Source organism: Hyaena hyaena, unplaced genomic scaffold (assembly GCF_003009895.1).
Source record: "Hyaena hyaena isolate Hyena2069 unplaced genomic scaffold, ASM300989v1 scaffold_136, whole genome shotgun sequence".
In the NCBI taxonomy this organism is placed as follows: Eukaryota; Metazoa; Chordata; class Mammalia; order Carnivora; family Hyaenidae; genus Hyaena; species Hyaena hyaena.
The window spans coordinates 1854126-1868219 of record NW_024080768.1 but is presented as its reverse complement, the minus strand read 5'-3'; the positions used below and the strand labels follow the sequence as shown (position 1 = coordinate 1868219).

The 14094-nt window shown below is 35.6% G+C and overlaps 1 pseudogene; it reads right to left on the bottom strand.

The window, feature by feature from the left end:
• Positions 1-9997: 9997 nt before the first annotated feature.
• Positions 9998-10578, bottom strand: LOC120235698 (annotated as a pseudogene).
• Positions 10579-14094: the final 3516 nt, after the last annotated feature.

Here is a 14094-nt window from a genome sequence, read left to right as displayed (position 1 = left end):
TATAAGGTGATTATACATTCATTTTGTTTACACAGGTTTAATTTTGGTAGAATGAATAAAATTAAAGAAGAAACCTAAATGTCCATAGATGGATGCATGAATAAAGAAAATGTGGTGTGTGTGTGTGTGTGTGCATACATGCGCACATGTATATAAAATGGGATATTACACAGCCATAAAGAGAAGGAAATTCTGTCATTTTAAGTAACATGGATGCAATGTGAAAGCATTATGCTATGTGAAATAAGTCATATAGAGAAAGACAAATCCTGTATGATCTGACTTATATGAAAATTCTAAAAATGTCAGTCAGGACAAGACAGTATAGGATAGAGCGGTGGATACCAGGGTTTGAGAAATTGGAGAATTTCTCAATGGTCAAAGGATACAAATTTCCAATTACAAGAGGAATAAATACAGGGCATCTAATGTGCAGCATAGTGATTATAGTTAACAATACTGTATTAAATACTTAAAGTTGCTATGAGAATAGATGTTAGATGTTCTCACCATAAAAATCACAAAATGGTAATTATGGGAGGTGATGGATATGTAAACTAACATTGTGGTAATCATTTCACAATACATATGTATATCAAATAAACATATTGCACACTTTATACTTATAAAATGTTGTATGTCAGTTCTATTTCAATAAAACTGGAGAACAGGAAAACAAAACAGGTTAAAAAAGAAAAAGCCCAAAATTATGATAATGGTTACCTTTGGAGAAAAAATAGGCATGACAAGGTTTCTTTTGTTCTCAATGCTTTATTTCTTGTCCTACATGGCACTTATTGGGTGCATTTAATTTATTATAATTTCTCTGCACAATCAACTATTTGCATGTTCTTCTCTATGAATGATCAATTTAATATTCACATTTTATTTTTAAAAAGGATATGGAGAAATAAACACTTTTGAGATGAAAGATAATGAGTCCATCTTAGATATGTTTAAGTTGGAATGCCAGTCATGGAGGTGTCCAGTAAATAATTAGATAAAATACACTGGGCTAGAGATTGATATTAGAGTTGTCACAATATAGCTTCATCATAACTGATAAAAGTTTAAGAATTTATGATTAGGAAACATGACCAGAACAAAACCTTGGAATGCAGTCAGACATGCAATTAATAAAAAGGGCCCTTTTGTTTGGCACTCTTCCCTGTGCATCTCTCTTACATTTACCAGAAGGTAAGATGAACAGTCAGGCACAAGATTCAGCTCATTGAGGAGAATTAGCGAATATCAATTTTTAATGTTTAACTCCTCTTCACAAGTCTTGTAAGTATGGTTGTAAACTATATGGAAAGACAAATTAAGAATCCAGGATTGGTAAATACTTGTGTTGGATGCTATGATGCACTACTTAGATCCCCTTCAGAAGCAAAGAACATATTTCTCTAACAGCTGGCAGTGGTGTGGGCAGACAGCCTTGAGCTTTTAAGCCCAAGGATTTTCCTGGGCTTGAAGAGAACTGTCTCACCCATGTCCACATTTCTTTCTCAACGTCTTCATACAACAACTACTTGGTATAAAGCTGCACTCTTCAAGTTCTAACTCAGGAAAACTCCAAAGAGTCATCTCAACTTCTGAACTGCCCCTAGGGTTGGCTTAGGCCTCTGATGAGACTGCATCACATTTCAACTTTTCCTTCTGTCCAATCCTGCTTCCTTAGGTATTGATCTCAAAGAAACTTTTGCAGGTTAATCTACATCTCAGAGACCTCTTCTCAAGACACCTAAAGTGTGGCAATTGCCCAATGCTGCTGAAATAGGGAATACAAATATATATTTTAATTAAGGTACATGGTCTTTAATGATGATTTTGATATGGTTTCAGCGGTGTAATGATATATAAAGAAGCTTTATTACACCAAAGACTGAGTGGGATTTGAAGAAACTCATTCTTCAAATATAGGCAGTTTTTAGAATATTATTCTGTAAATACAATAAAATAATAATATTCCATAAGATGTAAAATCAATGTTGGTTTGTTTGTCTGAGGATGGTTTGATTGCATTTTAGTTTGAGGTACGGAGGCTAAGAAGACCTTAGTGGAAAAAGTTAAGAATCAGGATAAACAAAAGCATAATGTAATTTTATGCTTAAAAGTACACAATGTTATGGAACCTGGAGAACAGTGTAAGGTTGTAAATTAAGATAGAATGAAGTAACTCTTATATTACATAAATAAGAAAGGGAGATAAAGATAGATATAACCATAGTTAAGTTTATATAAGAGGTAGATAGTTTAGAAAGTTCTTATCAAATTGTTCTCTCTGTGGTGGTGGGGGGTGAGGGGGAGCCAAAGCTCCCTGAAGGCTGTTGGGAGTTGGGGAGAAGGGTGTGGTGGGATCATTTTTTTTAGTTATCCAAGTAAAGAACGGAATAAGGCAAATATTTGTACTGATTCAAGTTTCCAGTCTAGTGTGGGGATAGCAATAGAATTGTAAGTGGGCAAGGGGGTTGAGGTTGCTTGTAAATGTGAGTTTAACATTATGTAAAAAGAATCATATACTGAATAAACAAAGATATCAAGAAAGGAGGGGTTGCTAGACTAAAAGCAAAGGGAGGGAGCTAGGCACTCAAAGTATTAATAAGGAAGAATAAGGGGAGTAAGAGACCTTAGAAATAGGAGACAATCAGAAAATGTCTTATTGGGGGAAGCAAAGAACAAGTGAACTTGGGCTTAAAAATCTCTGGTCAGAATGTGATATAGTGATTAGGTATTATAGGAGTACAGTGATTCTCAGTAATAACAAGACCCAGAGTCTTGTATGTTTATAGAATGAAGGTCACAAAGACTGTGCATATTAAATAACTGCAAGACTAGAACTTAGATAGGTTACTCCCATAAGTATTGAAACTATTGCAGGATCAAGATGGGATAAGATATTTATAAAAGTGTCTCAGTTTATTGTCAATATATTTAACAAATATATGGGAAAGACCAGAAGATTGATAGATAGTAATGATGGAATGAGGAGTAGTCCTAGTCAATGAGACAGTTGGATGGAAACACTAACTTTCAGGATATATTTATTTCATGTTAGAAACATGCTGATCTGTGTTCTGATCCAGTGGTAATGCAGGAATGGGCAGTATTCTATTAAAATGAATGCCATTAAAACAAAATGATAAAGGACAATTAAAAAAACGTTTAGATATATGAAAATTTATGTGTTGTGGGATAGAGGTCCAGAGATCAAGGAGAGCAGCAGACAGTTGGGACATGGGGATGGAAGCTCTGAACAACCTGGGAATGAGAATCCAGAGAAGAACACATAACCATAATAATTTGAATTCGAGCTATAACAAGGATGATAGATCTGTGACACACAATTAAGTTCACTGGCTTCACAAATTCTGAATAGACACCTGGTATGATATTTATTCAGTGTTAGCATAAGTGAAGGACCCTATAGTATCAAGGTTATGGTGACACCAGCAGCCAAAAAATATCTACATTTTCATTGAATTAAATTTGTTGTATTTGTAAAATGATGGTACCATCTTAATCTAATCACCACAAGGCTTTACATGAGGATAAAAAGAGGTAACACATATCAATCACTTTACATTTCTCTATGACTTATCTAAGTATCTCACTAGCTATCTAACTACTTATGGTGGTTCTGTTTTAAGAAGACCCTGTTTATAGTCTAAATCGGTTAACTGGCTTCTATCCCACAACATAATGTTTTCAAATATTAGATTTTCCAGTTGTTCTCAGCATGTGGGTTGGTTCAAAATTGCCAGCCACTTTGGCATAAGCAGAGTTTTCTTATTATTTCTCTCAATAAATGGCACTGCATTGAACTTATTTCTTCAAGCCAGAAATATCAAGGATCATGTACACGGGTGATTTTTCCTATCCTTTGTTTCTCCATGAAATAGTGAATTCTGCCAAGTTCATTTCTTTGAGATCTTTCAAACCCATTCCTTCCCTCCATTTTTCAGCACCCCCCTGACTACTGGCTAGCACACTTAACTTTTCAACTAAATTAAGAATTCCGCCTTCTATATGATCTCCCTATCTTGATTTTTATTGCTTGATTTTTTATTCTATTATCATACTGCCATTCAGAATGTTTGTCCTGAAATTCAATTCCTATTGAGTAACTCCCCTACTTAAATTCTTTCAAACTATCTTCACATTCAAAATAAAAATTATTTAGCATTATAATATTCTTCATGAATACATATGTTTATCTCAGCTATGTTAACTCTCCTGCTTCCATGTTCACTGTATGTTTCTGTCACATTTGACTAGTTTAAGTTCTTGAAAACACCATGCACCTGACTTTATGCATACTCTCTCACCCTTGGAGGAAAAACTTTGGTACTGGCTTCTCAAGAATGATTTCTCTGATCAATACCCACACTTTCTCTGACTCCCAGGAATATATGGTTATCCTGTCTTGGCTCTTCCTTAAGTTACTTAAAGATCAGGGAGAATGGTATGTGTGAAAATTTATTTTTTCATAAACAAATATAACACATGTAGCTAAGGTATAGTCAATGAGGGGAAGAGAAGTATAACAAGGTCAGAGATGGTAGAAATAAAGACAAATATATGGGTAAAAATGTTTGAAACATTGGGAATCTTTGGAATGTTTAAACATGGCATATTCACGCACCCCCAAAATTAGGCCTGCATCTAACATATAGTATAATTTAACATATTTGAGATAAGTTATTCAACCAATTTATTCTTGAGTTGAATACATGCTATACACAAATACTCTATCTGATACTGAAAAAGACATAAAAATATGTAAAGTACTGACATAATCCTTAAGGTCCCTGCATTTCTACTAGTGAACTTGTAACATGAACACAAATATATTTTATATAAGTTCAAATATGAAGGTGAAATACATTAAAAAGGCTATGTTTTAAGTTTTTATTTTAATTCCAGTTAGTTAAGTACAGTGTTCTATTAGTTTAAGGTGTACAACTTAGTGATTCAACACTTCTGTACAACACCCAGTGCTCATGACAAGTACACTCCTTAATCCCCATCACCTATTTCACCCATCCCCCTACTAACCTAGCTTCTAGTAACCATCAGTTCATTCTCTATAGTTAAGAGTCTGTTCTTTGGTTCACTTCTCTCTTTTTCCCTTTTGCTCATTTTTCCCCCCTTAAATTCTACATAGGAGTGGGATCTTATGATATTTGTCTTTCTCTGATTTATTTTACTTATTATTTTGCTTTATTTTCTGGCTCCATTCATGTTGCAAATGGCAAGATTTTATTCTTTTTTATGGTTGAATAATATTTGTGTGTGTGTGTGTGTGTGTGTGTATCACATCTAAATCCATTTATCAGTCAAAATTGAGCCGTTCTCATAATTTGGCTATTGTAAATAATGATGCTATAAACACAGGAGTGAGTATATCCCTTTGATTTAGTGTTTTTGTATTATTTGGGTGAATACCTGTAGTATGGCTACTGGATTATAACCATACTACAAAAAAAGAGTAATTCCTTTTTTTTACAAAAAAGACTAATTCCTTTTTTTTTTTTTTTTACAAAAAAAGAGTAATTCCTTTTTTAACCTTCTGAGGAACTTCCATACTGTTCTCCACAGTTTGTGCACTAGTCTGCATTCTTACCAACAGTGCAAGATGGTTCCTTTTTCTCTGCATCTCCAAAAAAGCCATGGCTTAAAAAAAACACACTCATATTCTAATGAGAGAGACCTTAAAATGGTGAAACTGGTATCTTTCTAAAACATTTTATTGGGAAAAAAATCTCATATCTGCAAACAATTTTTGAAAACAGAATGATCCTCTGAAAAACTTTCACCTAGGTGTACCAATTGTTAATATTTTGGCATATTATTTTTCTTCTTATATTTTTATTATTTTGCTGCGCTTTTGAGAGTAAGTTACAGTCATTGCACCCCTTCTACCTAAGTCCTTGAGCAAGTATCTACTAAAAAGAGGACAAATTCCTAAAGGAACACACCACAAGTATTCAATTTGGAAAATTTAGCATTAATATCATACTACTATCTGATATATATAGTCCATTTCAATCTTCACAAATTATTCCAGTCCTGTTTTTTTTTTAAATATTTTTATTTATTTCTAAGAGAGAGAGAGACGGCATGAGCAGGGGAGGGTCAGAGAGAGAGGGAGATACAGACTCTGAAATAGGCTCCAGGCTCTGAGCTGGCAGTCAGCACAGAGCCCGACGCGGGGCTCGAACTCACGAACCGCAAGATCATGACCTAAGCGAAAGTCGGACGCTTAACCGACTAAGCCACCCAGGCGCCCCATTCCGGTTCTGTCTTTAATAATTTTTTTTTGTTCAGGAATCAGTCAAGAACGAGGCATTTCATTTAGTGTTCACATTTTTATAGTTTCTTTTAATTAGGGACAGTTGTCGGTTTTTCTCTGCCTCTAACAGATCATTTTTTAAGATTGCCATATTTTAAGAATGCAGGCTACTGTATGCGCATTACCAGGTGTGTGTGTACGTGACTAGGGTGGTTTGGTCACGATTATACTCAAGTTATACATTTTTAGCAAAATTATCACATTCTGACAGGTGATGTTTTATACAAGTTTTGAGAGACTGAAAGCATTTATACAGAGAAATGAAGTGTGGCACAGAAGAAAGAACTAGAAATGAATTTAAGATTCTTAAACTTAACAAGGCTTTTACCACTAATTATAGATCCTATGGATGGCTGCTTGAGACAGCATGAGACATATTTTTTTGATCAACGTGAAAATTGAAAATTGTGTCCAAGAAGGCTTGAATTATGCTTTCAAAAGATAGACTGTAGAGCACCTAGTGGCTCACTTGGTTGAGTGCCTGACTCCTGATTTTGGCTCAGGTCATGATCCCAGAGTCATGGGATCAAGCCCCCTATCTGCTTAAGATTCTCTCTCTCTCTCTTTTTCTCTCTCTCTCTGTCTCTGCCCCCTCCTCCACTTGAGTGCTTCATCTCTCTCTCTCTAATAAAAAAAAATTAAAAACAACTAAAAACAAACAAACAAAAGAGATTGTGGTATAATATAACCAGAACTGGTTGCCTAAAGAAAACATTTGAAACTGGTCTATAGTTAACTGCAGATATAAGCAATCTCTAATTAGAAATTCAGTTTTATTTATTTAAAAAAATTTTAAAGATTTATTTTTGAGAGAGAGAGACAGAGAGAGAGACAGAATCTGAGGCAGGCTCCAGGCTCTGAGCTGTCAGCACAGAACCCAATGTGTGGCTCAAACTCATGAACCATGAGATCATGAACTGAGCCACCCAGGTACCTCCAAATTCAGTTTTAATCTTTAAGGTGTTTATGCTTTTTGATAGGAAAAAATGAAGAACTATTATTTTAGAAGCAAAGGGGCTATATCCAGTATCAAAGCAGGCCTCAAAAACACTATTAACATCTGCAAATTAAAAAGATGTTAAAATAAGGTGAACATGGTATCAGAGACATAAAACAGTCACATTCTCTTATTTGGGGAACAGTAAACCCAGAGAGATTTACCCAAATTTACAAAGCTGAAAAGTGATGTAGATGAATCTCTTTCCCAGGTTTCTCAACCCATTGTCCAACTGACTAATTCCTAGAAAATGTTTACAGAAATGACAGAATTTCTACTTCATGGATAAATAGCCTCTTGCCATGACTGTCTTCTTCACAGACAAGGCCTTTTACAGTTGGGCCCCCACCTCCCAATGGGAATGTGCCAGAAAAAATTCACAACTGCTTAATCAGACCCACTTTTAGCCTCATTTATTTTGACCTTCAAGCATTTACTTACTGAAGTGCATGAAGTTTCTTTTCAGATTAATGCCAAGTTTCAATTGCCATAGACCACAAGAAAAATCTTTTTTTTATGTGATTCTCCAAAAATGAATTCAACAATACTTTTATCAGCCATGTTTTTAATCCATTAGCAATATTGACTTTGCCATGAAATGAGAGTAATTCAATTTTAGATTATATTATAAAGCTGAAATTATTATAGCTTTGCCTGCTAGTTTTACAGTAGTAAAGGCTATGTCAGGATTTTCATGCTGAAGCTTTATATTTCAAAGTTTTATAATCAGACATTAAAGAGAAAAAAAAAGCCAAATGACTCTTGAGACTGCATTGGTGCCTGTGAGAAATCCATGTCAGGCTTTTTATTCAGAGATCCACATCGATGGGCAAGTCCCTCTGCTTAATAACTTTCATTATTAGATGGCTATAGGTACCACTGACATATTTTCCTAATGCTACAAGTGGGGTCTACTTTTGAGTTTGTTCATCGTCAGTGTCAGGTATAGAGCTCTACGTGGTTCTATAATCAGAAGACAGAAGATACAATACAAGCCACCTAGGTTTTTACTACCTGACTATGGGTAGATTACTTAATATTGTTGAGACTTAAGTTATTTACAATGAAGAATGAGGAAAAATTCATCCTATCTTTCTGAAAGAAAGGGATGGGACCTTCTGCAATCCTTTCCAATACTGTATCTGAGTTTACATTAAAATGAGGAGGCACCTGGGATACCTGGGTGGCTCAGTCAGTTAAGCATCTGACTTTGGCTCAGGTCTTGATCCCATGGTTTGCTGAGTTCACGCCCTTCATCGGGCTCTGTGCTGATACCTAAGAGCCTGGAGCCTGCTTCAGATTCTGTGTCTCCCTCTCTTTCTCTCTGCTCCTACCCCTCTCATGTTCTCTCTCTCTCAAAAATAAATAATAAAACATTAAAAATAATAAATTAAATGAATAAATTATAAAATGAGGAGGCACCTACTATAAGAGATCATTAGTAATAGAAAAGGGATTGCTACCTCCATCTCATATTTGAGACATTACAAAAAGATCATTTCCCAAAACAACCAATATAAGGGAATTACTGGCCTTAAAATATATTTATTTAAATTATCTCCCCAACTAATTGCAAATGAACATTGAAGCTATTAATAAGTTGGCATTAATATTCTGAAGACAGATCTATATTAAACATACTTAATGGGCCATGTATAGGAAATGGACATAAATGAAATTACTGTTCATTGATGAAAACCTCCCTGAAGTCAGAAAGAAAAGTAAACTAAGAAGAGAATGGACAACAGTGTTGAATAAGTTGAAACTTCCTTCATAACTCTGCTCAAGATCACTAGTGTTGTTTATATTTAGTTTGACTCCACATGAGATGCTTGGGTGGCTCAGTCAGTTAACCTTCCACCTCTTGATTTTGACTCAGGTCATGATCTCACAGTTCAGTTCGTGAGATCAACTCCTGCATCAGGCTCCATGCTGCACGGAACCTGCTTAGGATTCTCTCTCTCCCTCTCTCTGTCCCTCTTCTACTTGCTCTCTCTCTCTCTCTCTCTCTGTGTGTCTCAAAATAAAAAAATTTAAAAACATAAAAATTTACTTTGACTTCACACAAATTTAAGCCTCTTATAGGATAGCACAGCATAGCAATGTTCTGACATTATGCTTTGTTTAAATAAGTAAGATGGTCTTCATGCCTCCTGGAAATGTATGACTTTATGTTGAGGAATCTATGTAAATTCTTAATAACAGTAATAGTTTCTGTATCTTCTGCATTTACTTAGTGGCCAGCATAAAGCTATATAATTCATATATATCCTCTAAACTAATAATCACAATGGGGGAGTTCACATCATTTCACTGATAATGAAATAGAGACTTAGAAAGGAGGAATAACCTCATCAAGATGATTTGTGAGTGACAAATTCACACATGATCTTAGCCAAAAGGCCAAGAAGCAATGTGTAGGTGATAAATTCAGTATTAAGATCTGGCTTTTAAAGCCTGCACTCTTTTGTTGTTGTTGTTGTTTTCAGGTTATAAATGCTTTGAGTAAGTTGAGTCCTAACCCAGAAGATACTTGGTAATTGATATATAGCCATTTGATGTTTCTCTGATTAAGAGTTTCAGTTCAGGCTCTCTTTATTATAGAATACCTACACATACGTATGTAATTGTTACCAAAATTAAGCTTAATCACTAAAAGAAGATTCACTCTCTGAACTTTCTTCTGTATCTTTTTCTTTCTTGCTATGAGGCCCTGTAGCATCTGACCTCTCAAGAAGACGTAGGTCCTTCCAATATCATTTTAAAAATCTTACTGTCATCATTGGAACATCCACTGGAGCCATTTTGAGATATCTGGAGCATCTTGGGTCCTTTGCTATAATTAAGATATTTTCTGATGTTACTTAAACTTCCTGTGGTCCAGAGTCTTATAAACTGTTTTGCTGTGATTGCTCTGATGTGGTTTCAGAATATGATTCATTTGTCATCTCAGTGTCACATATAGAAGATACTTCAAATGTGACATCATCCAGGCCTTGGATAGGTGACAACTTTGCATCTAAAATATTGAGAATTGTTTCAATTGCTGGATATGGTAAGAAAGGTCTGCCAGTTTCTCCTTACAACCTGTAGAAAAGTGGTTGAGAAACTGTACTGTGTGCACCACAAATTGGTTTAGAAATGCCATGGGTCTTTTCTGTTGGACAGCTGGCCCTTCTGTCGGTTCTATGCCTGACCTCATGAGAGAAAGCCCACCCTCATCCATCTCTTTAGTGGGTAGGAGACTCAGAGCTCATCCATAAATCCCTCACCATTGGGGTCACCCAAAGCCTACAATCTTAAATTCTATTTTATATAAACTCTCATAATTTCCTAGGAGGACAAAACAAATTGATCTCTCAGTGAATCAAGGAAAACATTTTGTAAGTGAAATCTCTAACACTCAACATTCCATAAGTGAGACCGAGTGGTACAATCCAATCAGTCTCTAAGCCCTGTAGTTTCTATTCCAAACACCTATCATCTACTCATTTTGTTCTATTCCCAGAAACCCTACATTTGTTCAGACCATTCTCTTGCTCCATATGAATCACTGAACAGTCTCCGAGAAACTTTTCATGCTCCACCAACCGCCCCCCCCACCGTAGGCAATCTAGGTTTAAAGACCTGGACATATGCACTCAGTTGTTTAGTAACAAAAAACTAACTGGAAATCGCCACAACCTCATGGTTAGTTGATTTCTAGCATATTTTAATTGGGAATGCTAAATAAAAGATGCAGCTGCTCAAAATAGGAGAATCCTTGGGGAAGTACACAGTTAAGTTTTTAGCATCATCAGCAGTTACTCTATTAGCACCTGCCATTTTGCCTTTCCTTAAATTCCTCAAACAGGTCATGCTTCTTCTGCCATAGGACCAAGAAACACACTTTTCTGTTTTCATTGCTCTTATATACTTGTCTCCCTGTGTAGCTAATTCCTACTCCTCTTTCAGACTTCCACATAAACACTATTTTCTTTACTACTCCTTTCCCCTCATGACAGACTTAGCAAGGTTCTCCTGTTAGATAATCCCAGAGCATTTCATACTTGGCAACAATCACCATATAATCATAATTGCAATTCATTCTTTCATTCACTCACAAAATAGTTTGGAACACTAATAATGTGCCAGGAACTACTCTAAATATTTTCTCTAATCTAGGGGCATGGGGAACAACAAATAAAATGACATATGTATGTATATTCACATGAACACATATATACATGTATAAATATATATAAAATAAGTCTAATGAGAAGAAAAATAAAAGTACAGCAGGTTTTGTATCAGTAATGCTGAATTGCATATGTGATATGGACACAGTTTACAGAATAAAGTGGCAAGGGGTGATAAAGGTAAGCATCATTTAAAGACTGAGAATTTAGCATGAAGAAGGTGAAGATAGCAGATGTAAATATCTATGGAGAGAGAAGTCCAGGTGAAGGAAAATTTTGAGAACTTGTTATTAGCTGTGAACATAATTACTATGTTTGAAGGATAGTAAGAAAGCCTGTTAAGACTAGAATGGAGTGAACCATGCACAACAGACACCACCGTAGTAATGGAGGACATGATCAAGTAGGGCCTTAAGGGCCACTTTTACTGAGTAAGAAGAGGGACAATTAGAAAAGTTTAAAAAGAGTATCTATGTGAGGTGTCTAGGTGGCATCCGACTCTGATACTGGTTCAGGTCACAATTCCTGTGTTGTGGGACTGAGACCTGCATTCAGCTCAGCACTGGGTGTGGAACCTGCTTAAGATTCTCTTTCTCTTGCTCCCTCTTCCTCAGCCATAGATGTGCTTTCTCTCTCTCTCTCAAAAAAAATAAATAATATCTATGTAATCTCTGTTTAATCAAATCTCTTTTATAGCTGTTGGAAAAGACTATACAAGGTCAAGGATAGGAACAGTGTGATATGTTATAAGGCTATTGAAGTAATCCGATAAGAGATTACGATGGCCAGAACCACAGTGGCTGCAGTGGAGATGGAGGGAAATGAATAGATATGTAGCTATATTGAAAGCACAATCAACTAGATTTTTTTTTTTTTTGGCAGATCAGACATGAAATGTTCAAAAAACAGAATACTTAAGGATGAACCCAGGTTTTAACTGACCTGGCAACTGATGAGGTTCCTAACAAAACTATAGAAAACTCTGGGTGCAAGGCAGGAATCTATTCAAGAGGTCATTGAGAAGCATACCGCTAAATAACATCTACTGTGGGGAATTTTTTGGTTTTCAAAAAATACAAAAATGCAGTATATATAGTTAAAACATAGATGTAATTGTCTTTCTCAGGTAATGCTACTAAACATGTCCTCTAACCATTTTATATATGGTTCAACCATTTTATACTCATTAACCATGTAAAAGGTACAATGAAGGGACCCCTGGGAGGCTCAGTCGGTTAAGTGTCTGACTTCAGCTCAGGTCATGATCTCATGGTTTGTGGGTTCGAGCACCACATCATGTTCTGTGCTAACAGCTCAGAGCCTGGAGCCTGTTTCAGATTCTGTGTCTCCCTCTCTCTCTGGCCTTCCCCTGCTCATCCTCTGTCTCTCTCTGTCTCAAAAATAAATAAACTATTAAAAAAATGTACAATGAAAAGTGGTAGCAACGGAAAATATTTGATTCATAAATGAACTGATAAGGCATACATGGAGATGAATGGTATATTCCATCCATTATAGAGAGTGATGTAGGCATAATCTATGGGGACATTTTTAATGGCAGAATTTGTGATGTCAGAATAGATACAATACAGGTTCATAATCTTCTTCATCTATAAGTAAGATCATCAATAAACTTCTGAAACAAAAGTAGTGTGGAGTAACAGGCCTACTACATTCTAGGCACAGTGCAAATTTGTTGTTGTTGGGTTTTTGTTTGTTTGTTTTGCATTGTTTTGTTAGATAACCTCTTTTAGTCTTCCATGTGGTAAATACTATTATTTTTTTCAACTTCCAGACTGGGAAGCTTTGGGATGGGAAATTAAGTAAATCTCCAGTTCACATAACTACAAATGGGTAGAGTGTGAACCTGTATATAAATTTGACCTATTCTCTTCAACACCATGAAATAATACCTTTGATACGGACCTCAAAACATAATGGGAGCTTTGCAACTGAAGATTTTGGTAAGCTCTCCAGTTGTAATCATATTCCATTCTCTTCTACTGAGAAACGGCTCTTTTAGCTGAGGTATCTTTTCTCCCTTTCAGAACACCTAAATTATGGCCAATTATAATCCTTTCCAGTCTTCAGCATTTTCCCTCTCTGACCTCTTCTAACACTTATGGTGAGAAGTAAGCCATTTAACTCTAAATTATTGATTGTTCTATACTACATATTACTAGTTTTAGATTATTTATTTCACACACTGGCACTAACTCAGAGCTTAATAAATTGGCTATTGATTAATTCTGAAGTAAGCTAAAATTAAGAAAAATAATTATATAAAGTTTTAAATAATTATAAAATTTTCTCAATGAAAGATTCTCTCTACCTACTACTTAGTCTCAAGGTAAGCCATTTCATAATTTAAATCAAAAAGAATTATACTAGGGCACATGAGTGGCTCAGTGTGTTGAGCATTTGACTCTCGATTTTGGCTCAGGTCAGATCCCAGAACTGTGGGGCTCAATCCCCACTGCTCTATACTGGCAGTACAGAGCCTGATGCGAGGTTTGAACTCACAAACTATAAGGTCATGACTGCATCAATATCCAAGGCTCAGA